Below are 27284 nucleotides of genomic sequence, written 5' to 3'. Positions count from 1 at the left end.
TTCTTAGAAGACTTACTAGCTTTCCCAAAGTCTGAGGTTGTTTCAACTTCCTTCGCTAAGCTTTAAGCGATGCCGTCAATTGTAAACATACCCATGGAGCTGCACGTCTTCATTCTTTCTCTACCACCCTTTCCGAGCCATCCTTACGTTTGCATCTTTCTTAGGAGAGCCCTACGTGGAAAATATTCTCTCACTGAGCAGTAGCAGCAGTGCTGAAATCTACGCCTTTCAGAACCACTGCCTGCCAAGATAATGGACTTTGGGCTTCTTTATGCAGATTTCATTGGGTTGCATTTATTCTGACAATTATCTTTGGGGCTTCAACCTTCTGAAGGAAGCAGTTAAGAAGGAGAGGTGAGGAACGATGGCCACAAGAACAGAGATAAATTGTCTGGAATAATTAACCACTTGGTATATCAAGAGGTAGTGGAAATAATAGGTAGGACTCCATTGTACGAAAAACTCTTAAGCAATGGCTATGGAATGTTCACTGAGAATCATAATTCAATGCTAATCTATCACAGGGATAAAAGCTGGCATCTTTATCCACTTGCAAAATTTCCCCATGCGCCAGCATCCCAAGTCAGTGATCACAGCAAATAGGCTGCCTCCTAAGTAAATTTCACATCTGCAAACTCAATTACTGCATTTTTCAGGCATTAACGTGCAAAAGTGTCCATGGGATATTGCAGCCATCTCTCAGTTTAGCAGCCTCCGTGACAAGGCCCACGCTCCCATTCGGGCTTGCTCAATCTTCCAATGCTTTTAGGAAAAGGTGTACCTTGTCCTAGGTCGTGGCCTGATCTATTTGCCCATTCGCTTTTCATTGGGACTTTGGGGTTTTTGCTTTTGCTGACAGCTGGGCAAAGATCCCTTTACTGGGTCTCAGCGAAGATCCCTCTAGATGCCGGCGATGATCCAAATTCCTCCAGCACCACCTGCAACCCCAGAGGAAAGAAAAGCACGCTGCTGGCTGCTAACACAGGAAGGTAAAATGTACCTGGGGGCTTAGGACAGTCAAGGTCTCTCCATGAGAAGGCCAACTTCCACAGGAAGCTTTTTCACAACAGCCGAGGAGTGGCACGCTGAGGCAGCAGCAACGTAGCCCATCGCCCTGTCCCCTTGGGATTTACATGGCTCTTGGGGAAATGATCTCATCCCTTTGAACTTCATTTTCCTCATCTGCAGAATGGAGTGAATGTTGGGACCTTGTGTACTCAGCACACACAATAGCCAAAAAAAGGACCCTGTGGTGATTATGATACTGTGGTGAAGGAGAGTTACTTGGGATTGGATGGGACCATGCAAGTAGAGTACGTGAAACACTCATAGAGGAGAATGGTCCAGTTTGCCACAAAATGAGCCACGTCAGAAGGAACAGAGACTCCCATGGTCCCCAGCAGAAGAGCCATGAATGAAGCATGTGCAAGATACCTGTGTGGAGAAGTGGTGGTGGTGGCAGAGGCACTAAAGGCCACAGCAAAGAGACCAGGAGGAGGAGAGGGGAGTGGGCTTCCCAGCCCCTAAAACAAGTAAAGATGTGTGCATTTGGGCAGAAGGCTGCTTGCAGAGTGGGCTGGTCCTGGGGCATTTATCAGCACCAAAGAAAGTTTATCACACCTGTCAAGAAGCTATGTGATGGAGAGACTGAAGACCAGAAAGAGAGAGAGAGGTGCCTGCTGGCACGGCTGAGAAGAGAGGCTGGAGACAAAAGGGCTGTGTCCTTCATATGTGTCACTTCTCGCATATAGCATGTTATCTTCCCTTATAATTCCATGAGTGTGAGTGTTGTCTGAGTTCGGTGTGGCCGTGGTGATGGATTATGGAACGCAGTGGAGAAGTAATGGTGATGTGGGATGGGGGCACTGGCGTCAGTACCAGATAATGAAAGACGGTGCGTGGAGGCAGGTCTGGCCTCTGCTGCAGAGGCTGTCTCCTTGGGAAGACATGGAATAGAATTTCCCTTCCCCTTTGTGGAGCTGGATGAGGTTAGAAGTGGTTCCCCAGGTTATTTCTTAAGATCTTATTATTATAAACACCAAATTGCCTTCTCTTCCATGTTACCTCCCTGTGTTCTGGAATCATTACCGACACACCTAGAATCAAGGCACATATATGGGTCACTGAGCAGCGTAGCCAGGTGGAATAATGCCATCATGAATATGTTCTCTCTCTCTCCCTCTCCCTCTCCCTCCCTCTCCCTCTCCCTCTCCCTCCTTTATTTTGTCTGCAAATGGCAGGATCAGAACTTGGTAAGCAGACAGAAGAAATACTCATGAAGGTGGTTGAGATGGTGAGGCTTCCATGGCGTCCACTAACCAAGAGATTGTTACAGCCGATCAGACATTTCAGCAGCTAGGGAGTTCCTTCTTCGGGGAAATGTTGGCCAGGCTCCTAAATCTTGAAGCTGATCCCTCCCCTCACACTGTGCATTCTAGTCCTATGAAGTCAGTCACCACTGCCCCAGTGGCCTGTGCTCTGTCTCCTCCCTCTGTCTAAAAGGTTCTCTTCACCTTGCCCCGCTGGCTAATTCTGACTTGGTTCAGAATCACCTCCTCAGTGAAATCCCCCCAGAGGATACAGTAGAGGTCACCGTTGGATTCCTTGGTCCCACACAGCCTCGCGTCTTATCCTTCTATAGTGACCCCTGCTCCCCTGAAGGATATGTATGGGGCAAGGAGAACAGGTGACCCCAAGTGAATCAGATGCTTAGCCTGTGCCCAACACAGCAGCAGGCCCTGCCTGCGCCCTCTGTCTGTGGTCCGCAGACAGGCTTCCTCGGAAGATGAGGAGAAGGCCGAAACCAGGGGGCCCCTCTTTTCCAGCACAGCATCCCTGATACCTGGCCCATTGTCAGTGCCCCAAATTCACTTATAGATTAAAACTCAGTTCACAAGCGTGTGGTAGGAAAATGCCCAATGATGACCATCAGAGTGTTCGCGGGGTGAAGGTTTCAGCCCTAAGCCCCGAAGCAGAGAGGTTTCTATGGTTTCATCACTAGACTGGGATCCAGGAGGCCCACTTTCAAGATCAGCTTTCAGGTCTGGAAATAATAGGGAGAAAAAGACAGAAAGAAAATAAACCTCTCATTCAGCAAAGTAAACAAACACCAGCCTCATAAAAGAAGGCAAGAGATAAGAAAGGGGTATAAAGATTATAGTGACATCCTAGAGAAATCTCCTCAAGCAACTTGGCTGCGTTGCTCTTAGTTGGAAGGGCAGGGGCAGAATTTATATGCCTAGACTTCATCATTTTGAATTTTTTTAAAGGTGATAAATTGTTTTAATCAACCTGCTTTATTCCTTTTTTCTCTCCCCATGTCTGAAACAGTCGTAAGCTAGAAGGTAGTTTCATGCGAGTCTCCTTCTATTGAGTTGATATATTATGCTCTCTTCCAGATTTTTCTCCTGAGAACACCCCTCTTTTATTACTTTTCCTCACCATTCTTTTAATGAAGGCTTTGCAAAGCATGACTACTGTTTTTATTTCCGATCTAAAAGGGAGATGCTACGGAGTAAGAAGAATATGAATGCAGCTGGAATTTGTTTGGAGCAAAACACTGTGCTCTAACAGATGAGCATCATGCACACAGTAGAAGCTGTGGGGGGCAGGGAGGAGGGGTTCTTTGTAACCAGAGCACAAGCCTCTAGCACAGTGGTTCTCGCCCTTCCTAAGGCCGCCACCCCAGCCATAAAATTATTTTTGTTGCTACTTCATCACTGTCATTTTGCTACTATTATTTATTGGGCGACCCCTGTGAAAGGGTCATTCGACCCCCCCAAAGGGGTCGCGACCCACAGATTGAGAACCGCTGCTCTAGCAATTATGAGGTCCCAACGTGGAAAACAAAATGAAGCTCAGGGTGAACTTGGCCTTACTCACCCAGGCAATCTGTCTTCACCTGGTACATTACGCCCGGCTGTTTTTCATGAAGACTGTATCCAGGTCTAAGTTTGACACCTGCTTGTTACACTGTCAGCACGCGATAGAGCGTTATCAGGATTAATGGAAATCATAATCACGCAAGGTGAGAATGCTTTGCTTGATTCCCCACAGCTGTAAGCCCCAGCTTCGCGACAACTTCCCTGAAATAGCTGAAAATAAAAAGACTTCAGTAGTACAGGCACACGCCCTGTGCTTCATCACCCCACTCCCTTCCTGTGCCGAAGGCATTGCCCAGGAATGCCAGGTACCAGGGAGGAAGTGTGCTCACTCAGAAGTTCTATTCATGAACCCTTCTCTGACGCAGCGTGTCCTTGAACAAGCCACGCTGCATCACTACGATGCCTCTGCTGCCTTATCTGCAAAACCGTACCGGAGGAGACACCCTGGGCCCTCTGAGAGGTGGAATAGTGGCACCCTCCACCACCTCCCATGGGCTTTCTTGTATTTGTCTTCTGTCTGCCATAGAAGGGGTTTGAAATAGATGTTGCTTATCCTTACTGGCTGGCTGACTGTACCAAACTGACCTGATCATCTACAATCATTCCTGAAGACTCTACACAATAATCATCTCCATGAAGCCTTCTCTTACACATCTGCAAGATGCATGCTCCTCCTGTGACCCACAGCGCCATGTGTCTACCCCAGACGAGCAATTGCATCCCGTCTGCTTCCCCCCTTACAGGGAGAGGTCATGTCTCATCCATCCTTGGGGGCTCCAGAGCAGTTCCACTCAGAGCAATCCTCGGCACATGGTGACGTCAAAGGTATAAAGAGAGATCCATGGCAGAAACCAAAAGGGCTTTGTTCAAAACATTTGTGGAATCTTTCTGTTATCTTTTCGTTTCATTTAAGTGGCAAGGTGGTGTCATTCCAAGGAGCTCACCTCCGTCAAACCACAAAATGAAACCACAAGGCAAGAGCAGACATAGAGAGAAGGTAGGGGCTGGCGTTGGCTATGGTTCACTGATTCTGTGAGGTTCATGGGCAGTGACAGACCAGGAGACTGGACAATGATCCATGGCTGTTCTCAAGAGAGAATGGGAAACACGACAGGAGGCAGAGGCAAAAGCTCATAGAAGTGAGATACAGAAAACTGTTCCACCCCCAGGCCTATGGTTCTGGACATTGTAAAGTTCTCCCAGGAGGGTTATGTCATCCTTACATTCTAGTAACAATAAAGACCATGATCACGTACGCATTTGGACTTGCGACTTGTGGGTTGCTATGATGCTGGAGGCTTTACCCCTGGTTTAGGAAATACTGGCGGAATAAGCACAATTCCAGCGAGGCTTCCAGGCTAAGATGAGGAAGAAGGGCCTAATGATCGACTTGTGAAAATTAGCAAGGAAAGGCCCTCATTTTAACAACAGACTCTTTCCCAGGGTGGTGTTAGAAGAGGAGCCCTGGTGGTCCAGGTGCTCAAACTCACCAGTGACCATGGCACCGGCACGGGACCCAGCCGTTCTTGACCGTCTTTCCTGTAACGGCTCCCTGAGTCGGGGCCAGCTCCGTGACAACTCATAAAAACAGTTGCCAGTAATCGAAAATCTACCTCAAAGCGCTTTCATTTTTTTAAGGCCACGTCTTGTTCATATAAGAGTTTTAGCTTTAGGTCTACAATTTCAAGCATAGCTTCGTAAAATAATTTTTGTGAATTGACTGGAGATTGACAGAACAGATCGGTTTTCCATTCAACAATTCACCTGTATTTTGTTTCGTTTCTTTGATGGCACTCCCCCAGACGTACACCGATCAGCCCACTTCTATCCTTCCTCCTTTCCTAACCCTTTGGAAGTTTGTCGTTGGGTAAATGCTACCCTTTTGATCTCACATGGTTGCTGACGCTGAGTAGCGCACATCTCCCTAGAGTAATCGTGCTCCTTATAGACCTGTCTATTGTTAGGCTGACAACACGGGAGTGAGCCAGGTTGGAAGGACGGCTAAAGGTCATCATCTCAAGGGGTCCACTCGTCTCTAGCCAACCAGTAAATCTGGCCTTTTTGTGTGCTTCTGAGTTGTGTTGCACATTTTGTCCCATTCTATCCAACACCTTCTGATGGGGTCCCTTTCAGGGCAGCTATAATAGTAGCAGGGCACCATCTAGTTCTTCTGGCCTCAGGATTGTAGAGGTTGACGTTCATGTGGTCCATTAGCCCACTAGGCTAATTGTTTTCATATGTCTTCAGTTGTCTCCACTCTCCTTTCCTCTGCAGAGGGAGAAACCAAAAGTAGCACCTTTGATGACTGCACATAACACTTTTAAGATGCCAGTCACTCCTTACTGAAGTAGGATGTCAAACATTGTCTTTGTGGACTGTCTTTGTGCCCATTGATGTCCCCGGAGACCCTGGTTCTGAGCCTCCAGGTCCCATGACTCATTCCCACAAAGTGTTTGATTATCTAAGATGTTTTCATAACATTGCCCCTTTATCTGCTTCACCACATTTGTGGATATGTCTACAACACAAGTAAATACACATATAGAACTATCTCCTGTCAAACCTATAGGTATATTGGTGAGTACAGTCTCCCCTCCCTAACGTACCAGTTCAGCCTGCGTATCAATTCAGGTATCCATTCGGAGATCACCGTTATACGGTGAGCATGTGCATAACAATCTTCACCTCTGCTGCCTTTAACTCTTGCAATTCTTCCGATGTCTTCTCTTGCCTTCATCGTATCTTGCTGACCTAAAGTTTTAGGCAGAGTCGATCTGTTTCTCTCAGCACTGAGCACAGTAGGCTTAGAAGAGACCAACTGTGAAGCCTCCGAAGGAAAAAGAGAGCTTCTTCTCATCGTTGTTGTTGTTGTTATTAGAAGCCTTTGAATCAGTACCAGTTCATAGTGATCCTATGAACAACAGAAGGAAACACTGCCTGAGCCGTCCTCACACATACTCTTGTGTTCCAGCCCGTTGTTGCAGCCACAGTGGCAAGCCATCTTGTTGGGGGTCTTCATTTATGCCGAGCCTCCACTTTACCCAATACGATATGATGTCCCATCTCCAGGGTCGGACTCCCTCGACAACAGGGCCAACGCACACGGCACAAGTCTCGCCATCCTCACTTCTAAGGAGCACTCTCCTTGTACTCTCTCCAAGTTTGCTTTGCTCTGGTAGTCCAGAGTGTTTTTTAGTTTTTAAGCATTATAGAAATATGTATGATAGTGACTTACAAGGTGTGTTTTAAGAACATCATAGCATCAGATGTAATCCGAGCTCCTACAGGAAGCGCACATAAGAATGAAGATAAGTACATATTGCTGAAAACATTTTGAATTGAAATGCAGTTGAAAACTTTCCTAGATAGTCTTCCATTTGTTGAGGTCACCCTTGATTTCTTGTAATAGTGTTCTATAATTTTCCTTGAACAAATCTTCCGGTGTTTTAGTCAGGTAGAGCCCTAGATATTTCAACTTGTGCTTGGCTATTGTGAAGGGCACTGTCGTTTTAATGACATCTCTCCCTCTCCCCACACACAGCAGCTCCAGAAATGTAAAGTCATTAGTACAAGAGGGAAGTGCCTTGGATTTTTCCTGTCACTGTATTCGAGGCATTGGGGGAGCCAAGAGAGAGAGAGAAAGAAAGAAAGAAAGAAAGAAAGAAAGAAAGAAAGAAAGAAAGAAAGAAAGAAAGAAAGAAAGAAAGAAAGAAAGATTGATTAACTGCAAAATATGTCAATAGAAAGAATTAACTTCATATTTAAAATCGGATCACAACAATACCATTCAAGAACATAAGAAATATTTAACTGAAATATCATTTGTCACCTTTAAATTGACCATACTCGCTGGGCATCAAGGTACATTGAAACAGGCGCCTGCACATTGTGGGCTCAGTGTTATGAAGGTGATTTGGCACAGTCTAAACAAAAATACACGTGCGGCTATCCTTTTCTTCAGCATTAACACTACCAGGAATCTTCGGTATCCAAAAATACAAAACGATATACGTGCAGAGATATATATATTGAGGTGGTTTTTTTTGTAATGACAAAACTCTAATGACCAGAAATCATGCTCATGTTCATCAGCTGAGCCCTTTTTGAATCATGAGTGGAACTTCAACCAGAGGCAGGACTAGGAGAGAAAAGGGTGCAGGATGCCGTCAGAACACGCCCCTTGAAAGGGCAGGGAGTGGGGTGGTTTGAAGATACACTCTCTTTGAAACCCCTTTCCTCCAGAGTTGCCCTTGCCCTTGACTGTCAGCTGACCTGTGACTGCTTTGATCGACAGAATGCCGTGGAAGGGACACGAGGTCAATCAGATCCAGCCTTTGAGAGAATGTGGAGCTTCCGCATTGGCCCCTTAGAATGCCGAGACACTGTAAGAAATCACACCCTCGTGTCAGATAAACTATGGAATAGTAGGACTCGGAAGCCAGTTGAAGGAGGAGGCAGGCGCAGGTGCGGCGTAGGTAAGGTCAGCACTCGAGCCATCCTTGTCAAAAGATCAGTGCACGAAGCTATCTTTTATCCCCCTTGCCAGCCCAGACAAGTCCAACCACCAGATAATTAGCAATGACACCAGGCAGAAGAACCCCATGCAGTAGTAATATAAGTATCAATATTTGAAATTGTTGCATATGTATTGTGACAAGTAATTTGTTTGCTGTTGCTCAGAATTGAAAGTCTTTATTTAAAATGCTGCCATCGAGTTGATTCTGAATCATAGTGCCCCTGTAGGACAGAGTGGACCTGCCCCTGTGGGTGTCTGAGTCTATGAATCTTTATAGGAGCAGAAAGCCTCATCTTTTTCCAGATGGGCTGGCGAGTTCAAGCTGGTGGCCGTGAGGTTAACAGCCCAATGTGTAATTCATTAACCACCAGGGAGCCAACATTTAACATTAAAAGAATATAATTCAAAGGAGGTAAGGAGGAAAAACTCATAGATGAAATCTGAATGGAAAATCTTAGAAGGTGTTTGTGGCACAGTAGTTAAGTGCTCAGGTGCTAACCAGAAAGTCATTAGTTCAAACACACTAGATGCTCCTTAGGAGAAATGTGAGGCACTCTGCTTCCAGAAAGATTTACTCCATGGGGCAGCTCTACTCTGTCCTATAGGGTCAATAAAGTAAGAAACTATTTGACAAGCAGTAGGTTTGGATTTGGTGTTTTGTTGGTTTGGATTAATGGTCTTTATTTCTATATATAAAAATACAAGTAGTGGATCATTGCTTAGGAAGCACTGAGTTTCTGTTTATGATGAATCTATGGCAACAGATATGAGTGATGATTGCACAACATGATATATGTGATCAGTGTCCCTGAATCGTACACATGAAAAATGTTGAATCGGCAATCATTGTGCTGTATAAATTTTCAGAGCAATACAATAAGAAGGGGGTGGGGCATGTGTGTTTCCTAGTCCTGGCCATGGGGAAGATCTAGATGCCAAGGCAACCTAGTCATGAATAAGGAGTCACCCTCGTGGCCGGATGATGCTCTCTAAAAACCACCACTACTGAAAGAAGCAGGACTCCTTGGAGCTGACTCCAAGTCCGGGCCTGGAAAGATACAAGATGAGCCTGACTTATCGCCCTGTGTCAAGAAGGCAAGGAAGCAACTGAAGATGAATGGGGTCCTGCTAAAAGGTCACAGGAGCCAAGTCAAAGGCACATTCTAGCCTATGATGACACAGTCTGAGAAAATGAAAAGGAAGCGCCATGACTGCGATGAATTTAAAGACATGCAGCATAAAAAAATTAATGAGTTCATAGTGACACTAAAAAAGAATATTATTCTTCATCACTGGAGGCTGCCAAGGCATCAACTTATTACTTCAACATTTGATAAAGTGAAAAAGAATCCAACATTTATCCTGCTTTTGTTCAATAAATTGTAATAAAAAGGTTGCCGGAGAAAGTTCTTTAAAGAAAAATTCCTGAGACTAGAGACAGAAGGAGTGGTGAAGTGAGAGTGTCACCCTTTGGTGAGAGCAATGGACACAATAGCTGTAGGTAATAACTATAAATGATTAGCTGAATGATTAATGAAGCGCATTGGAATGTGGTGATCTGGCTGATACCGCTTAAATACACTCAAAGTGGAGAGCCAGGCCTTCAAAGTCTCACGGTGTACTACAACATAAAATACATAGGTGTGCCTCTGAAATAATCCTGCCTAAAAACATGAACCTACTCCATCCTGGAGATGTACCTATAAAACAACAAGAAATACAGGAAAGAGAGTAACAATCTCAAATGGCAATCAGAAGCCAAACCCAGAGTATGAAACCGTCTACGTTTATTGGAAGACAAATGCTTTGGAGACTCCCACAAATAAAATAGCATCCAAAAGTGGGGATGTGAGACTGTTGGAGCGGACCAAGTGAAAAGCAATCTGGACAGAAAACTATCTTCCAGTTTATCACTGCTTCTAAAGTGAAACAAATGTTCCGTGACCCGGAAAATGCACCCCTAGTTATTTCCTCAAGACTAATAAAGCATATCCATAAAAACATTTCCATCAGAAAGTTCATGACCCTTTTCTTCACGATAACGTCACAGTGGGGTGTGGGGGAGCAAAGGTCCATCCACAGGAGCAACGATAAAGAATCTGTGGTGTGTTCATAGGCCAGGACACTAGTTCTGAACAAAAGGGAATCAATAGCTACAAACGCCTGGATAGATCTCACAGACACTGTACTGAGGGAAAGAATTCAAACACAAAAGAATAGTAGTGTATGCTTCCAATTATGTAAACTTACAGAGGGGGTGAGACTAATCCATAAAGAAAAAGAAAATAACACGAGAGGATGCTGGGGAAGAGAGGGCCCCTGGGAAAGGGCATGAGTGGGGTTTGTAAGGGGATGGAAATGGGCCAATATTGTGATAGGCGTGTGTCTGACAAGCAAGCAAGTATGTACTTGTCAAAATCCACGGGCACATACGCTTAAGCTCCATAAGTGTCCTGCTAAATAAATTTTGTCTTAAGAAAAGGGAGCTCTAGTCAATATGTCTTCTTTCCAACACAGTGTGGTTTATCAATTCTGAAACTGCCTTCTGTGTATCCTAGATCTCAGCAAATACATAAATGCCTTGAGGATGATGGGAATCAGGTTTCTCCCTTCCTGAAGATGAAAATACAGACGTGGCAAGGGAAACAACTAGAATATAATGGATTGGAACAGAAGGTATCAGTATTAATTCATGAGTCTAAACCAAAAGATACAGACTGCATATGTGTGTACAAATAATTCATAACTCTGTCCACTAAGAACGCCTAGAAGAAATGCCATCACAGTAGCCAGGAGCATATCTAGATCTTGTCTTCTAGGGGTTACTGTCCATTAAAAGCCACTTGAAAATAAGAACCCTTTGGAGATGCCGATTCCAGAGCTGTAGCAGGGATAACCACGGGGAACCTGGAACACTATGAGTACCAGAAATTGAGGAAGCGCTCAGAGAACACTCTGTGGGAACATACAAAAGGACATAGGACGCAGCCTAAACAACACCCACTGGCCAAAGGGGAGACAATTGGAGCGTCAAAAAAATGACATTATAATAATTGATGGTAATGCACTAAGTAAACTAAAGACCCTGATGGAAATAAGTCAGCAAAGAAATAAAATGCGTCCACACTGATAGAAGTAAATCAGTAAATACATAAATGAGGGGAAACAAGTTTATAATACAATGCCAATTAATAAACATAGACAATAAAAGTAATACTGCCATTGAGTTGATTCTTAACTCATGGCGACCCTCTAGGGCAGGGTAGAACTGCCTCTGTTGAGTTTCTGAGGCTGTGACTCTGTATGGAAGTAGAAAGCCTCACTTTTCTCCCTCAGAGCGGCTGGTGGCTTAAACCTACCAACCTGGTGAGTTAGCCACCCAGCTCCTAATCACTCTGCCACACTGAGACAACCACAATGACTGTTAAAAGTTGGAAGGGGGTCAGAATGTTTATAAAATCTCAATGAGCTGCCCGTGAGTTTCTACTAATTAATTATACATATTTATATTTCATTAACTACATACTGCCAGAAGAACAAACAAATCTGCGTTGGAAAAAATACAGCCAGAATGTTGCTTAGAAGTAAGAATGAAGAGGCTTCATCTCACCTACTTGGGACATGCTATTAGGCAGGCCCAGTCCCGGAAAGGGACATCATGCTTAGTAAAGCAGAGGGTCAGCAAAAGAAGAGGAAGACCCTACATGAGATTGTTTGGTGGTGGGTGGCAGCTGCAATGGACTCACATGCAAGGAAGACCGTGAGGATGGCCCAGGGCCTCTGGTCTTTCTTTCTGTGATATACAAACTCACTGTCAGTTGGAAATGACTCAGCCACACATCTAACAACAACAACAATATAACATAGAAACCTGGAAACATCGCCTTCACAAAATTTCAAATTTAACCAACATTGCCTCTTGGTGTGCTACACTGAGAAGACAAAATCCCATCCAGGTATCACTGTCAGCAAAGAATAACCTGTATCTAAGCATAAGAAAACTCTCCACAACCCCAGTTAAGAAATAGTCTACAAGATGTTAACAAACCCATGGGCAAGGGAAAAACAAGTGATCCAAATCGGTGGTGAGGAGGGTGTAGGAGGCCTGGTAGGGTGTGATCAAGGGTAATGTAACCGAGAGGAATTACTGAAACTCAAATGAGCATTGAGCATGATAGTGGGATGAGAGGAAAGGAAATAGAGGAAAGAGCTAGGAGGCAAAGGGCATTTATAGATGTCTAAATAAAAGCATGTACATATGTAAATATATTTATATGAGGATGGGGAAATAGATTTATAGGTTTAATATTAAGGTAGCAGATGGACATTGGGCTTCCACTCAGGTACTCCCTCAATGCAAGAATACTTTCTTCTATTAAATTGGCATTCTGTGATGCTCACCTTCCCAACATGAACACTGAAGACAAAGCAGGTGCATAAGAATATGTGGTGAAGAAAGCTGATGGAGCCCAGCTATCAAAAGATATAGCATTGAGGGTCTTAAAGGCTTGAAGGTAAACAAGCAGCCATCTAGCTCAGAAGCAACAAAGCCCACATGGAAGAAGCACACTAGCCTGTGTGATCACAAAGTGTCAAAGGAATCAGGTATCAGGCATCAAAGAACAAAAAATCATATCATTGTCAATGAGGAGGAATATGGGGTGGGACCCAAAGTCCGGATGTAGGCAACTGAACATCCCCTTACAGAAGGGTCACTGGGAGGAGATGAGTCAGTCAGGGTGCAGTGTAGCAATGATGAAACATACAACTTTCCTCTAGTTCCTAAATGCTTCCTTCCAACCCCTCTCCCCACCCCCACCCCTACTATCATGATCCCAATTCTACCTGGGTAGACCAGAGGATGTAAACTGGTACAGATAGGAACTGGAAACACAGGGAATCTAGGACAGATGAACCCTTCAGGACCAGTGGTGAGAGTGGCAATACCGGGAGGGTCGAGGGTGGGTAGGGTAGAGAGTGGGAACTGATGACAAGGATCTACATATAACCTCCTCCCTGGGGGACGAACAACAGAAAAGTGAGTAAAGGGAGACGTCAGAGAGTGTAAGAAATGACAAAATAATAATTTATAAATTATCAAGGGTTCATGAGGGAGGGGGAGCAGGGGAAAATGAGCTGAGCTGATACCAGGGGCTTAAGTGGAGAGCACATGTTTTGAGAATGATGAGGGCAACGAATGTAAAGATGTGCTTTATACAATGGATGTCGGTATGGGTGGTGATAAGAGTTGTATGAGCCCCCAATAAAATATTTAAAAATAAAAGAATAGTCTACAAAACAACTGGTCTGTACCCTTAAGACATGACAAGGTCAAAACAGACCAAATCAAGGTGAGGGCCTGTTCCATGTTTTAAAAATGAAGAGACACGATAGCTATGTGTATGGTCCTGGATTATATCAGAGGGGTGGGAATTTTCACTATAAAAAGAATTATGGGAATGATCGCCAAATTTTGGATGTGGCTTCAGAGTAGATAATACATTGTAACACTGTAATAGTGTTAAATTTCTGACTTTTGACAAGCATAATGTAGTTAGTAAGAGACTATTTTCGCCTTCAGGAAATACACACTGCAGTGAAGGGGTCCCCTGTTTCCAACACCTTCCCACTTCATTATTGAGGGGTGTGCACACTATGAGCATATGAGTAACAAATCATGTAAGCCTTTGGTGGATTTGGATAAAAGATTTAAGGTAGTCCCTTGAAATTTCTCTTGCTGAAAATAATCATGGTGGCAACTACCTAATCTCCTGTCAACGTGCAAAGCAGTGGGCCTGTCAACCAGGCCACAGCCAATGAGGCCTCTCTGTGGGCAGGGCCTTCTCCTGTGAGACATTCCTGCTGACAAGACACATGTAGCCTACCGGATGGAGCCAGAGCCCTGGAGCTGGAGGAGACACGTGGAGACCCAAGCCAGCGCTGAGATGCTTCCACTGCCACTAGATCCACAAGACTTTCCACCCACTGAACTGTGATCTTCCTGCATTCGATGTCATTGCATGTGTTGTGTGAGTCTGAAGAGGGATTTACAGACTGGTATCAGACATATGGGCTAATATCAGACTTACAGATTTGATCTGGTCTGGGCTGGGATGTTTTCTTAATGTACGATTGCTCTTTGATATAAAGTTCTCTCTTGCAGACATATGAATATCTATGAGTTTGTTTCTCTAGTCAAACCAGACTAACACAATCTTCATCAACATTTGATAAAATTAATATGGACAGGGTTAGAGGGGATTAAGGAATTTCCTCATGATTCTGGTAGATATGATAATGGCATGGTGAATACATTTTTTATTTTATTATTTGTTTAAGTGCTAACTAGATGAAGATGCATAAAAACTCTAAAACAACCACCACCACCAAAAGTCCACCAAACCCATGGTTATAGCATGGATTCTGACTCCTATGGACTCTACAGAACAATGGGAACTTCCCTTTGGATTCTGAGGCTGTAAATCTTCACTGGAGCAGAACTGTTTCATCATTCTCTCTCAGAGCAGCTGGTGGATTTGAACTGCTGACCTCACAGTTAGCAGCCCCATATGTAGCCAACTCCACCACCAGGAATCCTTTGGAGATACATAGGGAGTTTCAAAAAGTTTATGGGGAAAAATGGAATTAAGAATAATGAACTTGGAGGAGGGAGGGGGAAAAAGAGGAGCTGATACCAAGGGCTCAAATAGAAAGTACATGTTTAGAAATTGATGATGGCAACCTATGTACAAATGTGCTTGACACAATCGATGTGTGAAATGTTGTAAGAGATATAAGAGCCCCCGATAAAATGATTTTTACAATAATTAAATAAAGAGAAAGGGCTTTCCACACAAAGTTTTCGACGCCCTCTGGAATGGGATCATTTGTGGATGATAGAACAAGATGGCTAGAATTTGCTCTAAAATATTCCAGTGAAAAAAAAGATGGGAGATGAAACCAGGGATGACTGCTGACATAAGCTCGGCCTTCCCTGCTGCATATAGCTGGCAGGTCTCCATTGGAAACCATGCAAGATCATTGGGCCAGCATTCACCAAAGAATAAAGCTAGGCCGGGGGTGGGGGAAGGTGGGGGTCAGGGACAGGAAAGAGGGTCCAACAGAAATCATGTGCACAGGGAGATGTGGGAAGAGAGCTGTTACATTGGGTAGATGGCAATCAATATCAAGGAAAAACGTCTATGAATTGTTAAATGGAAAACCAATATCCTCTATCAGGTTCACCTAAATCCACATAAAATGTTAACAAAGAAAAGAAAACGTTGCTAGACCAATGAGAAATGAATTCTCCAAAAATAGCAGAGGATGGTGACATCCTGTGAGTGGGTCCCAGTTCCTTGGAAGGCAACTCTAATTGGCCTGGGCCTGGTCATCAGCAACCCGGAGCTCAGGAGGCTGCTAGCTCCGCCTGACTCCTAGCCAGGTGGTTGTAAGGTGCCAAGGAGCTAAAGGCCAGAACAGGAACAATCTGCAAAGTGCCAGGCAGGCAGAGTTCTTATCTTAGCAAGCAGATGCCTGGCCATCCTCCCTGTTCGGTCCTCAAATTCCCTGGTGTCCCACGAAGACTTGAGCAACAGCAAGGGTGCAGGTGGGCAATGCGGTGGTTGGGTGCCCGGCAGTGAGCCTGCCTTCTTTGGGGAGGAAACAAATAGGCCCACAGTGATTCTCCTCCCCAGGAATCAATTAGTTCTTTAATGAAATAACACATTTCCTGGCAGTCATTTGTGAGCCGAAGCCCATCAGGTCTCCACTCTCACTCTCCTCGGGCTGATGAGCTTTCTGGGTGACATCTGCACATCAAGGCTTTCTCCCTGACAACATGAGGTTCTTCTGGGCCCCCTTTGGAATGGGATCAGGAGACTTCCAATTAGGGGAGCACCGTGTGGGCGGGTCCAAAGATGCACAGCAGACAGAAAGACCTGGCCCTTAACCAGACTTGGGCTAAGGACCTGCCACACATCAGCTCAGAGCCCACTGCCTGAGGAGACTGAGTGTGCCCTCTCAGGACAGCTCTGGACAGAGGCTCACAAAGGTGGCCCTGGCTTCTGGCAGGTGAGAGGGAGAAAAACTGTCACCTACCTGATAGGTTATCATTACTACCTAGTAATTCACTCTAACACAGCGGTTCTCAACCTTCCTAATGTGGTGACCCTTTCAGACAGTTCCTCATGTCATGGTGACCCCCCCAACCATAACATTATTTTCTTGCTATTTCATCACTGTCATTTTGCTACTGGTATGAATCGGGCGACCCCTGTGGAAGGGTCATTCAATCCCCCAAAGGGGTCACAACCCACAGGTTGAGAACCATTGCTCTAACAGATGAGAGATGAACTTGGTAGCTAGACACCATACTCTTGGATATCCCATTCCACCTATCAGAATACCTACCTGCCTACCTACCTTTCAGGTAGGGGTTACCTAGCATGCCAGTGGGGTTACACAGCCTCCCCCCGCCCCAGGAGCTGAAGCTTTTACTGCAGGAATCATGGTCCCAGCCTGCAGGTCAGAGACTGGACCCACTGACCTGTCCAGAAGCTCAACCAATCGAAATTCAGTCATGTCCATCCTGTGCCTCTGGTACGGATGGAGTGGTTGATCAGCTGAAAAGAACGTACAACGTTGCCAGCAAGGTAGACTGCAGCTCATGTCCTGGATTCACGCAGCTGATAAAAACAAAGTGCTTTGTCCATGATCAGGGTCTAATAATAAAGTAATATTATTACACCTGTTGCTCATGCGTCTCGTCCTGGAAGGCCGCCTGACAAGAGCAGACAATTAGATCAGGATCTGCAGTAAGTTAATCCGGGGAGGCTCTGGGAGAATGGAACTTGCCTCATTTGTGACTGTCACCAGGAGCCTGGCTCAGAGCACTCAAGCACCTCTGGCTGCAGAAGAGGAGAGACCGTCTCCTCCCACCTACATCGAGAGACTTGAAGACGCAGTTTAGGGGGGTGGCTTGGTGCTATTTGGATCCTGACTTGATTTAAATTTTGACATTTTGTTCATTTAGGATTTGGAGCATTCGTTTTGATTTGTTAAAATACCTGTTATCATTTGAGATTAAGAAGTGTCCGTGGCACAGTGGCTAAAGCACTTGACTACTAATCAAAAGGTCTCTGGTTCAGCCCCACCGGCCGCCTCTGGCGGAAGGGCTGCTTCTGCAAAGGTTTGGTCTTGGAAAGCCTAGGGACCATTCTACTCTGCCCTATTGGGGTGCGATGAGTCAGAATCAGCTCAGTAGCAATGGGTCAGTGTCATGATTGCTGACATCTTTGGTCCGCAGGTGAGTGTCTCCCTCTCTCTATCCCGTCTCAGCCCTGCACCATTTTCACACTTGAAGCAAAAGTCACACTCAGGCCGCAACCCCCTTGTGAGTGCAAGCAGCATGCTCTCAGCTCACAATCAGAGTGCACGGAACATTCCCGCTCTGACACCTCCAGGCAATGGAAGCGTGTTTGTCGGCATCTGCCCGCTGGACTTGAACAATGTCTCAGTGTTTAATTAAATTCCAAGAACACCTGTCTCATCAGTTTATAAATTCCAGCTGAATGTTAAGAAGCTTCGCTTTGGCATGCAGAGTGTATTTATTTTCTAGGCTGTAACCACAGCAACATTTTTCCCTTGAATATCTGTCCTTCGCTCCTGCCACACACATCCCTCCCCTCCCCCTGCCTTCTGCAGGCACAGAGAGTCTCCCCCCGTGGCTTTTCAAGCATCTCCATTGAGCTCTCTGGCTGTGAAAAGAGCAGCACAATCGCATCTTGTTCCACTGTCTTTAACTCTTCTTGACAGTTCCCCCAAAGTTGGGACATTCGTAAAAGAGAACACCGTGCTACAAGCAACTCCCTTCAGTACTTAAAGCCTGATCACTAAAGGAGCTGCTCTTTTTAAAAGCATCTCTGCTAACATGCAAAGGTGGGGTTTGTCAAGGATGTTCTCTTGCTTGGATGCGCAATCGACGCTCATGGAAGCAGCAGTCAAGAGATCAAAACACGTGCTGCATTAGGTACATCTGCTGCCAAGAGCTCTTTAGAGTATTGGAAAGCAAAGTTATTACCGTATGTACTCGTGTCTAAGCCGAGTTTTCCCACACATTTTAAATGCTGTTTTTGTGGTAAAATTAGGTGCGTTGGCCGATATTCGGGCCAGCTTATACTCGAGCATATACGGTACTTCGAGGTCTAAGATGCACCTGGCCAAGGCCACGGTATTTTCAATCGCCTCGTATGCCTGCGAAAGTTGGACAGTGTATCAAGAAGACTGAAGAAGAATCAACACATTTGAATTGTGGGGCAAGCGGAGAAGACTGAAAGCACCGTGGACGGCTGAAAGGACAAGCCCTCTGATTTGGAGGAAGTACAGCCCACGTGCTCCGAGGCTAGGATGGTGAGACTTTGTCTTACGTACTTTGGACATGTTGTCATGAGAGGCCAGTCCCTGGGGGAAGGACATCTTGCTTGGGGAAGTAGAGGGACAGGGAAGGAGAGGAAGGCTCTCAATGAGGTGGATGGACACCGTGGCTGCAACAGTGGGCTCAAGCTTAGGGACGATGGTGAAGATGGCAGGGTTTGGTTCTGTTGTGCGTTTGGTAGCTATCAGCTGAAACTGACTCCATGGCACCCAACGACGCCTGCCACACCTGCCTAACGATCCCTGAGGTGCCGTGGATAAAGCACTCAGTCGGCAACTGAAAGACGGTAAGCTAGAGCCCATCAGCCACTCCAAAGGAGAAAGAGGTGGTTTTCTGCTCCCCAAATGATTCAGTCTTGGAAGCAAAGGGGACCCAGGTCTATTGAGCTTCCAAATCTGCCTGCCTTATCAACGTCCGTGTTTAGGAACCCCCTGTGATTCTAGTAAGGAAGACGACAGCTGGCAGTGAGTAGGATGGTAATAAAATCAAACAATATTGTCCCACGGCAGGAGATCATGATTGAAGCGGGTGGAAGTAGGGGCCAGGGGAGTCGACTAAAACATTTCCACCTAAAGGATGCCTGGGCTTCAGGGGACAGGTTGCGTGATGGTAATAACACAGGGTCTGCTGTTACGCACTGACTGATGTCACATCTCTGCGCCTCTGTTTCCTCCTTTAGAAAATGAAAGGGGAGTACCTATCTCACAGCCTTGATGTGTGAGCGAGAATTAAGGAATGTAGAACCTAGACCGATGCATAAGATATTATAACTCAATAAATCTTGAAGAACGGTTACTGTTGTTGTTATTGTTGCTGAGTACCATGTAAAGTGTCTTCACCACGCCATCTCTAGTAACGTCCCACCCTCTCTAAGGTAAATCTCAAACTCTTGAGCATCCATCCCCCATCCCTCCCAGACTCTATGCTTTGCTCATAGGCTTGCCTCTGTTCCTGCTCTCGGGTCCCCCTGGTGGCCCACTCACATCAAACCTCTATCTTCAGGGAACATGGGAAGCTACTGTTGGGTGGACCACTCAGCCACAGTGACCTCCTTCCTCTCTTCTGCACCCTCTCCCAAGTCATGTGACACACAGAGATCTCCTTGCATTGCTTATCCTTCTGTGGACAGAGGTAGCATGTGGACTATCCCCTGTACTCAGGGCCCGATCAGTCCCACCCACCCACTTCCAGCACTCCCTCCCTCATTCCTCCAAATATTAATCACATGCCTTACACTGGGGATACAATGAGTGAAACAGGTACAGAACCTGCCTTCACTCATGGAGTGTATAGTCCAATAAAGGAGCTGATAACACACAGGCTATTACAGAAATAACTCTATGTGTGTGGTAGTTAGGTTTTTCTGTCAACTCAGTATACCCATAAGAAGATGTGGGTAGAGATTAACCTATCAACCAGGTCACAGCATCATGATGTCTCCTTGGGGAGTAGTCTATGTATCCTATTTAGAAGAGACCTGATGGAAAACTGATCTTTCTCTCTCTCTTTCTTACCCCTCTTCTCCTTCTTGCTTGCTTGTGACAGCCCAGGTGGGCGGCTGGCACCGGGAGCTATGGGCACACTCTCATGTGCCTGCCGACCCTGGATCCACATGACCCTGCATCCACTGGCCTGCGATCTCCCCGCTTCCCACTTTGCCTTCCTGCTTCATCAGCTGGCAGCTGCATGAGTTTGGAGGAGTCTCCAATAGCATCTGACCCATGGACATGTGTTGAACTGGGTTGGGCTGCTTCCTTGAATTTCTTGGTATATATATATACACACATATACATATACACACATCACTGGTTTTGTTTCTCTATAAAGCCTGACACACTATATCATTTTGAATAGTGACAAATGCAATGAAAACCAAACCAACAAGAGGAGACCTCTGTGAGAGTTGGGAAGCTCCCACCCTTCATAGTATGGCCCATCTTTCTGATGATCACTTTCACTGACACATTGCAACCCACCATTTCCCGGCACAAAATCTTCCTTTACATGGAGGAAAAGACAGCATCGAGATGGCGGTCTGCATTTTCCTGCCTGGTGAAGGGAGCATGACTTGTTCGGGGGCCTCCAGGGTCTCCTAGGGCCCACGCTGAGTGGCTTGTTGAGCTCCAGGGAAGGAGCAGCTCTTCGTGTGAAATTCCACCCCAGCCTCCGGAGCAAGGTATGTTAAGATGTCTTTGACTAATGTTTGTTCCCAAGTTAAAGACTGGCTGGTGTTGGAAGACCACCAGGAAAAAACAGAGCAGTGGAAACTACATTCCTGCCGGCAGGGAACATGACAACTGAGACCCATTTCTGGGAGGCGATGAAGCAAGTTCCAATCCCAGAGGAGTTTTTCATGTCAGAAGCCCTGGTTGCAAAGTGGCTTATTTATGCATTAGGCTGCAAACCAAAAGGTCAGTAGTTCGAACTTACCAGTGGATCCATGGAGGAAAATCAGTCTTCTACCTATAAAGACTGACAATCTCAGAAAACCAAAGAGGCATTCTATTCTACCCTGTCGGAATTGACATGATAGCAGAGGGGATTGGTTGGGGGTGGGGGGGAGCACGGGTGTTGTTGCTTTTTCAACAGAGTCTTTCAGAGGAATGAAAATCCCCAGGTGGTGCACATGGTTAATGCACTTGGCTACTAACCTTTGGGTTGGAGGCCTGTGTTAGCCACGGGCAGCTCAGAAGAAAGACTTCGTGATTCACATCAGAAAACGCAGTCACGGAAACCCCTTCACTCTTGATCCTCTCAAGTCCCAAATTGGCACCGGATTATGTAACTACCAGAGACCCAAAGCACCGGCATGGCTAGTTCTGGGAGGAGCGCATTCCCCAGTCTGCCTGAAGTCTTAGGGAAAGTCCTCCCTACAGGCTCGGACCGACTTAGTACTACCTTTTTCCAGGAACTGTCTTTCTTGACCTTTCTGACCCTCTGGACTCCTGAAATGTCTCGCTGGATCTATTTTCCTGGCTGTGTTTCCCTCGCCGTAGCTAGTTTTCCTGGATGTTACCTTCCCTGCTCCTGCTTGCAGAACGCTGTGCATTCTGCCCGTCAAGTCACCGCTAAGGGATGTTGCCTGCGGGACCCTGGTCTTTCATGTCGCATGACCATGAGTTCCCATCTCCACTGACGCCTTGAGCCAACTGAGCATCATCTCATCCCTCAGCACAACACAGCGCCCCACGGGATAAGGACGGGTGGGAAGGATATCTCATTGTTCTACAGTATCGTGGCGATCCAGTGCAACAGCACCAAAAAGCCACGGGGGTCAACAGACATAATGCCATTCTCTCCCAGTTCCCTCCCACTGCCCTCAAGTCCATTCACACTCATTTGGACTCTCTATGGGACTTCCAAAGCTGCAAATCGTTCCTGGGGCAGATATCCCCATCTTTCTCTCCAGGAGGACCACCGAGGTTGCTGTCAGCAGCATGAGGGTTGCCGGAGGGTGCCGCCAGGCCTTCTCTCACTGTTCAGGAAGCTCCAAGTCCACATCCATCCTGAGTGCCACCTCTAGGAGCAGACTTTCTCTCTGCGTGGGCTCTGCGTGTCTTGGTATCTATCTTCCCCTGAATCTCAGAGATTCTCAGAGCGAGGACCCATGATCCAGAAGAGACATTCAAGTCTGGCTCTTCTTTCTTGGTGGTAGTAGGTCCTCTGATCTCTGATCCCTTCTCTCCCCTTTAATCTCTTGTGAGATAAATAATGTTGCTTTCCCTTATGATCCATCTAAATTTGTACTAGTTTTTCATAATTTCTGCTTGCTTTTCGGTTGAGGGTTTATCTGGTTTACTTTGTCATTGTTGTTAGGGTTTCTTGTTGATGATGATTTGTTTTGGGGGTTCCCCCCTCATGTTTCTCTGTATGTGGCATCCAGACCAGGCATAACTACAGAGGCAGTAACTGGATTAATGGTTCCTTGGGGGCCTGGCAGGGGAGGATGGGGAAGATGGGGAGCTAATATAAGAATGAAGAAAATGTTCTAAAACGGATTGGGGTGATGACTGTCCAACTCTTCTTGTTCAAAATGATTTAACTACTGAATTGTATGATATATGGATTATAGGCCAATGAAACTGTGAGAGTGGGAAAAGATGTTCAGGCCACACCCTATGAAACACTTCTCATAGTGGATCAGGGCCATGATAGGGCTAAGGGTGTTGCACCCCTCATTACAGGAACCCTCTTATTGGTTATCACATCAGATTACATCATAGTTGATCATTACACAACTGCCACATTACATTCTGCCACATCCGCCAAACTTCTGATAAGAATGGGTCAGTTAGATGGACACATACTCTGGGGGGAACACAATTCAATCTGTGACATAAAGATTAAAGATATCCTTCACAGTGTGATTTCTGTTGAACATGGGGTGGTGATGAATCAGAATCAACTTGACGACACCTAGCAACAGCGACAATAATGTGACATGCATTTACCTGGACTTTTAGAATGAATGGGCATCCAGTCATTTTAATAAAGCCAGTCCCGTGGAATTGGGCTGAGGACTAACGGAACTCAGCAGTCCAAATGCCTATATTCCTGTCTGGCACTTAGAAGGTGATCAATACACAGTTGGTCCCACTTTCTCTGATCTCAGTATCTCTGGGGGTGTAGTGGGCTTTGAGGTGGGTTGCTGACCACCAGGTCAGTAGTTAAAATCCACAAGAAGCCTGTGCTATATGACACTCAGAACCAAGCGGATGGCAGTGGGTTTCTTGTTGTTTTTGTTCTCTTGCCTAATCTTGTCTTTTCCCCACCTACACCATTCTAAAATATGTTAAATCACAAATTGCTTATCAAATGCCCTGGTGACATGATTGCATTGGATGACTCACCCCAAGTTTGGAAGTTCAGACCCACTATCCCCAGGAAAAAGATGTGTGATAAAGATTTACAGTCTCAGAACCCCTTCATAGGTTCACAATGATTTGGAATGGATTCAGTGGCAGTAGATTTGGGGAACACCGCTTGAGTTCAATGACCTTGATTGTAGAACTCTCCAAGTCTTCCAATGAAACTATCAATCATTAAAAAAAAAAAGAAGAAGAAAGAAAGAAAAAGAAACTATCAATCAGAAACATCTCCTTGTGGGGAGGGGGAAAGCAGGATGGGTTTCAGTCGTTTTCTACACCTGTGCCTCGGCATTTCCACAGAGCAGAGGGATTTCACCAAAGCACAGCTTGGCAGTTGCCAGTGTCTCCTGCTAAAATTAAGAAATTAAGATGCTTATTTTCTTGAAGTCCAAATTTCTCGCAACAACCTGTACCTTGTCTACATGATTTGGAGCCTCTGCAGAGGCTCGGCTTAGATTGCCTTCAACTCCACAAGGAGGTGCATTTTCCAAACCTAAGACTGTAGCAGCATGACATGCTTCCATCCTCAAACCTGTCATTTATGCACGCTGGACATGACTGTGGGGGAAGAGAAAAAAATAAACGAACTCTGCTTTGTAACTAGAATTTTCCTTTTGCTTGATTGTGGGCCGTGGGTTGAATTGATGTGACAAAGCGGGATGTTGGATAAAGACTATTATACAGGTGTGGCAATAATTGCTTTCCAGAAGAAGTAACTAAATACATTCCAGTCTTGTTAGAGAGAACAGGGCTGATGAAATATACATGGGCTTCCGATGGGAAAACAGCTCAACGTGGCTTAGGTTTTTAAACAACGAAAACAATTTGGTTTTGCCAACCCACCCCGTTTTTAAAAAAAACAAAACCATAGACTATTTCAGTGTCTTGCTTCTCAAAGACAGGATGCATATACATCTGTGTATAAGTCCGTCCCTATGCGCATGCCCTGCCCACACTGTTCCATTTTAAACCTCCACTTTTCTCTGCTTGAGAACAAGATGAACCACCAGGTGACAGCTCCTGGGAGCAGGGATGTGGACAAGGCACTTATTCAAAGACATTAATAGACTCCTAGGAGACTGCCTTGCAGGTGAGGCCCAGAAGTGCTTCCCCCGCCACCCTGTCAGTCCCACTTCACAGTATAGCATGACTGGCCCCAACCCTTCTGCCCCCATGGCCAAGATTCTACCACCCGCTTCCAAAGGGGAGAACAGCACACACAGGATTGCCCACTGTGTTTCTCCCAGAATGCTCTCTGATGGGTGACAGGTTAGAAATCACTGCATCCAGAGTTCCTCGGCGAAGAGAACTCTCCAGGAGAGGAAAGCGTGACCTTGATAAAGTGTTCATTCTCACCTTTCAGCCTATAGCCAACTTGATGGACTCCAGGACTGGAACAGAGGCATGAAGATTTCCCGGGGCTCAAGGACATTTCTTAGGGAATTCAAATTCTCGAGAAAGTAACTCCTGGTCTAAATGACCTCCTAGAAGTAGTGGCTAGCACACACCCTCACTTGGAGCCTCTCGGCCAGCATCTGGCGGCCCCGCTGTTAGGCCCACAGCTGCTATTTGAAGGGTGCCAATTTAAAGCCACCCGATGGGCCCAAAGGAGAGCCACCTGGCAACCTGCTTCTGAAGAACAAGTGCAGCCTAGGAAACCCTTTGGGGCAATTCCACTGCATCACGTGGAGTTGTTGGGATTCAGAATCTTCCTGTTGGCACCCACCAACAACCCAGGAGGAGACACACATGCATGTTGGCTGCCTTCAGAGCAGATAGCTCGGTTATGCGATAGGAAGGCCATTGGCCATCATTCCCCCTCCAGCAGTGTTCTGATAGGCACTCATCTCTAGCCAGGAAGTATGAGTCATAACTCCCTTGCCCAAGTGTGGCCCAGGAAAGCTAAGAAGACCCCACAGGCCTGTGAGCCTAGCCACTCCTGGAGCTAGACAGAACAAGCAGCTTTCCCAGGATGTCTATAACCAAAAGCTCTATGACCCTGGATGAATGGAATGCTAAAGTGCTTATAAAACACTTGGCTTTTTTTTCCCCCCTCAGACTTCCCTCCACCAGGTATTGCTCTGAGCCTCAACTCCCCTGGTATTTGCTACAATCCGTAGCTTAACTTAAATTCAGAGTGCACACCTCGCTTGACTCAAGACTCCAGGGATGCTGGCTGAAGGCTAGGACTTCTCAACATCGACGCCAGTTGAAGCAATCCATTTCTTTCTTGCCCTTCAGATATAGGAGCAGTGTGACATGTAGAGATTAGAGGACTTTTGTTTGATTAAAAACTAAACTAGGCCGCCTACATAAAACAAGCTGGGTCAGCAAAGGGATTTAGCAAAGGAATGTTCTCCTATTTGACGCCTAGACATTTCCCTATTAAGCTGGGGGTGCTATTTAAAATAGAAGAACAAACCTCCACCTCCAGAAAAATATACTGGTAGCAAGTAGATTCATTTAGGTGGCATAGCTATCCGATATCCTCCCTCTTCTACCGTGTTAAGCTGATACTTTGAGGACTAGGGCACGCCTGACCCAACCCATAGCATTTCCCATTGCCTCATGTGCATGCAAGAGTCGGCCACTAAATAAAGAAGGCCGAAGAAAACTTGATGCATTTGAATCGTGTTGGCAAAAGATATCGAAAGAACCTTGCCTGCCAGAAAAACAAACGAATCTGTCTCGGAAGAAGTACAGCCATAATACTCCTTAGAAAAAGGGACCATGAGACATCACTGCATGTACTTTGCGCATATTATCAGGAGAGACTAGTCCCTGGAAAATGACATCATGCTTGGTAGAGTGTCATCGAAAAAGAGGAAGACCCTTACTGAGATGGATTGGCACAGCGGCTGTACCAATGAGCCCCATCAAGTAATTATTGTGAAGACAGTGCAGGACCAAACAGTGTTTTGTTATGTTGGACATAGAGTCAATATGACTCAGAACTGACTTCATGGCATCTAATAACCCAAGCTGACCCGGGCACGTAGTGAGAATAATTAAACAACAGCACTGACTTTTACAAATGTCCCTGAAAGCCAGGCAGCTGGCTCCAAGCGGCCAGGATTGGCTCAGTGTACAGTCCATCATACTGAAATCTGTCAAAATAATTTTGGTGGCAAAGTATAAAAATTTCCATTAAGTAGTTTCATAAAATATGGAGGTTTTTAGGGGAGTGCAGGCCTTCTTGCAGGGAGAGAGATGAGGCTGTCTGATCTCCCAAAGATTCACAGCCTCAAAAAATGAATGGAACATTTCTACTTTATCATGTATTGTTGCTACGAGGCAGAAGCCTTTCAACAGCAGTGGGATGGGATGGATGGGCCGGATGCTAGCTGTGTGAATCTTTCTTCCTTGAATCTCGCATGTATGAATTGTTAGATTTTAGTGTTGGGCTAAGGGAGCCCTGCCGAGAGCTGTGATATTGGCTACCAGTCGTCTTAGCAACAGATATGCCCCCTCCTACTCCTGCTCTCCCACCATCCAATGGAACTCTTACCTCTCATTCCCACTTGGTAACTCAGTGGATGCCTTGCAAAGACGTTGGCCAGTTTTCTAAGAATCTCTTCCTC

This window comes from Tenrec ecaudatus, chromosome 16, assembly GCF_050624435.1.
Source record: "Tenrec ecaudatus isolate mTenEca1 chromosome 16, mTenEca1.hap1, whole genome shotgun sequence".
Lineage (NCBI taxonomy): Eukaryota > Metazoa > Chordata > Mammalia > Afrosoricida > Tenrecidae > Tenrec > Tenrec ecaudatus.
The sequence above is the reverse complement of the archived record's forward strand: the minus strand, read 5'-3'. Positions refer to the sequence as shown.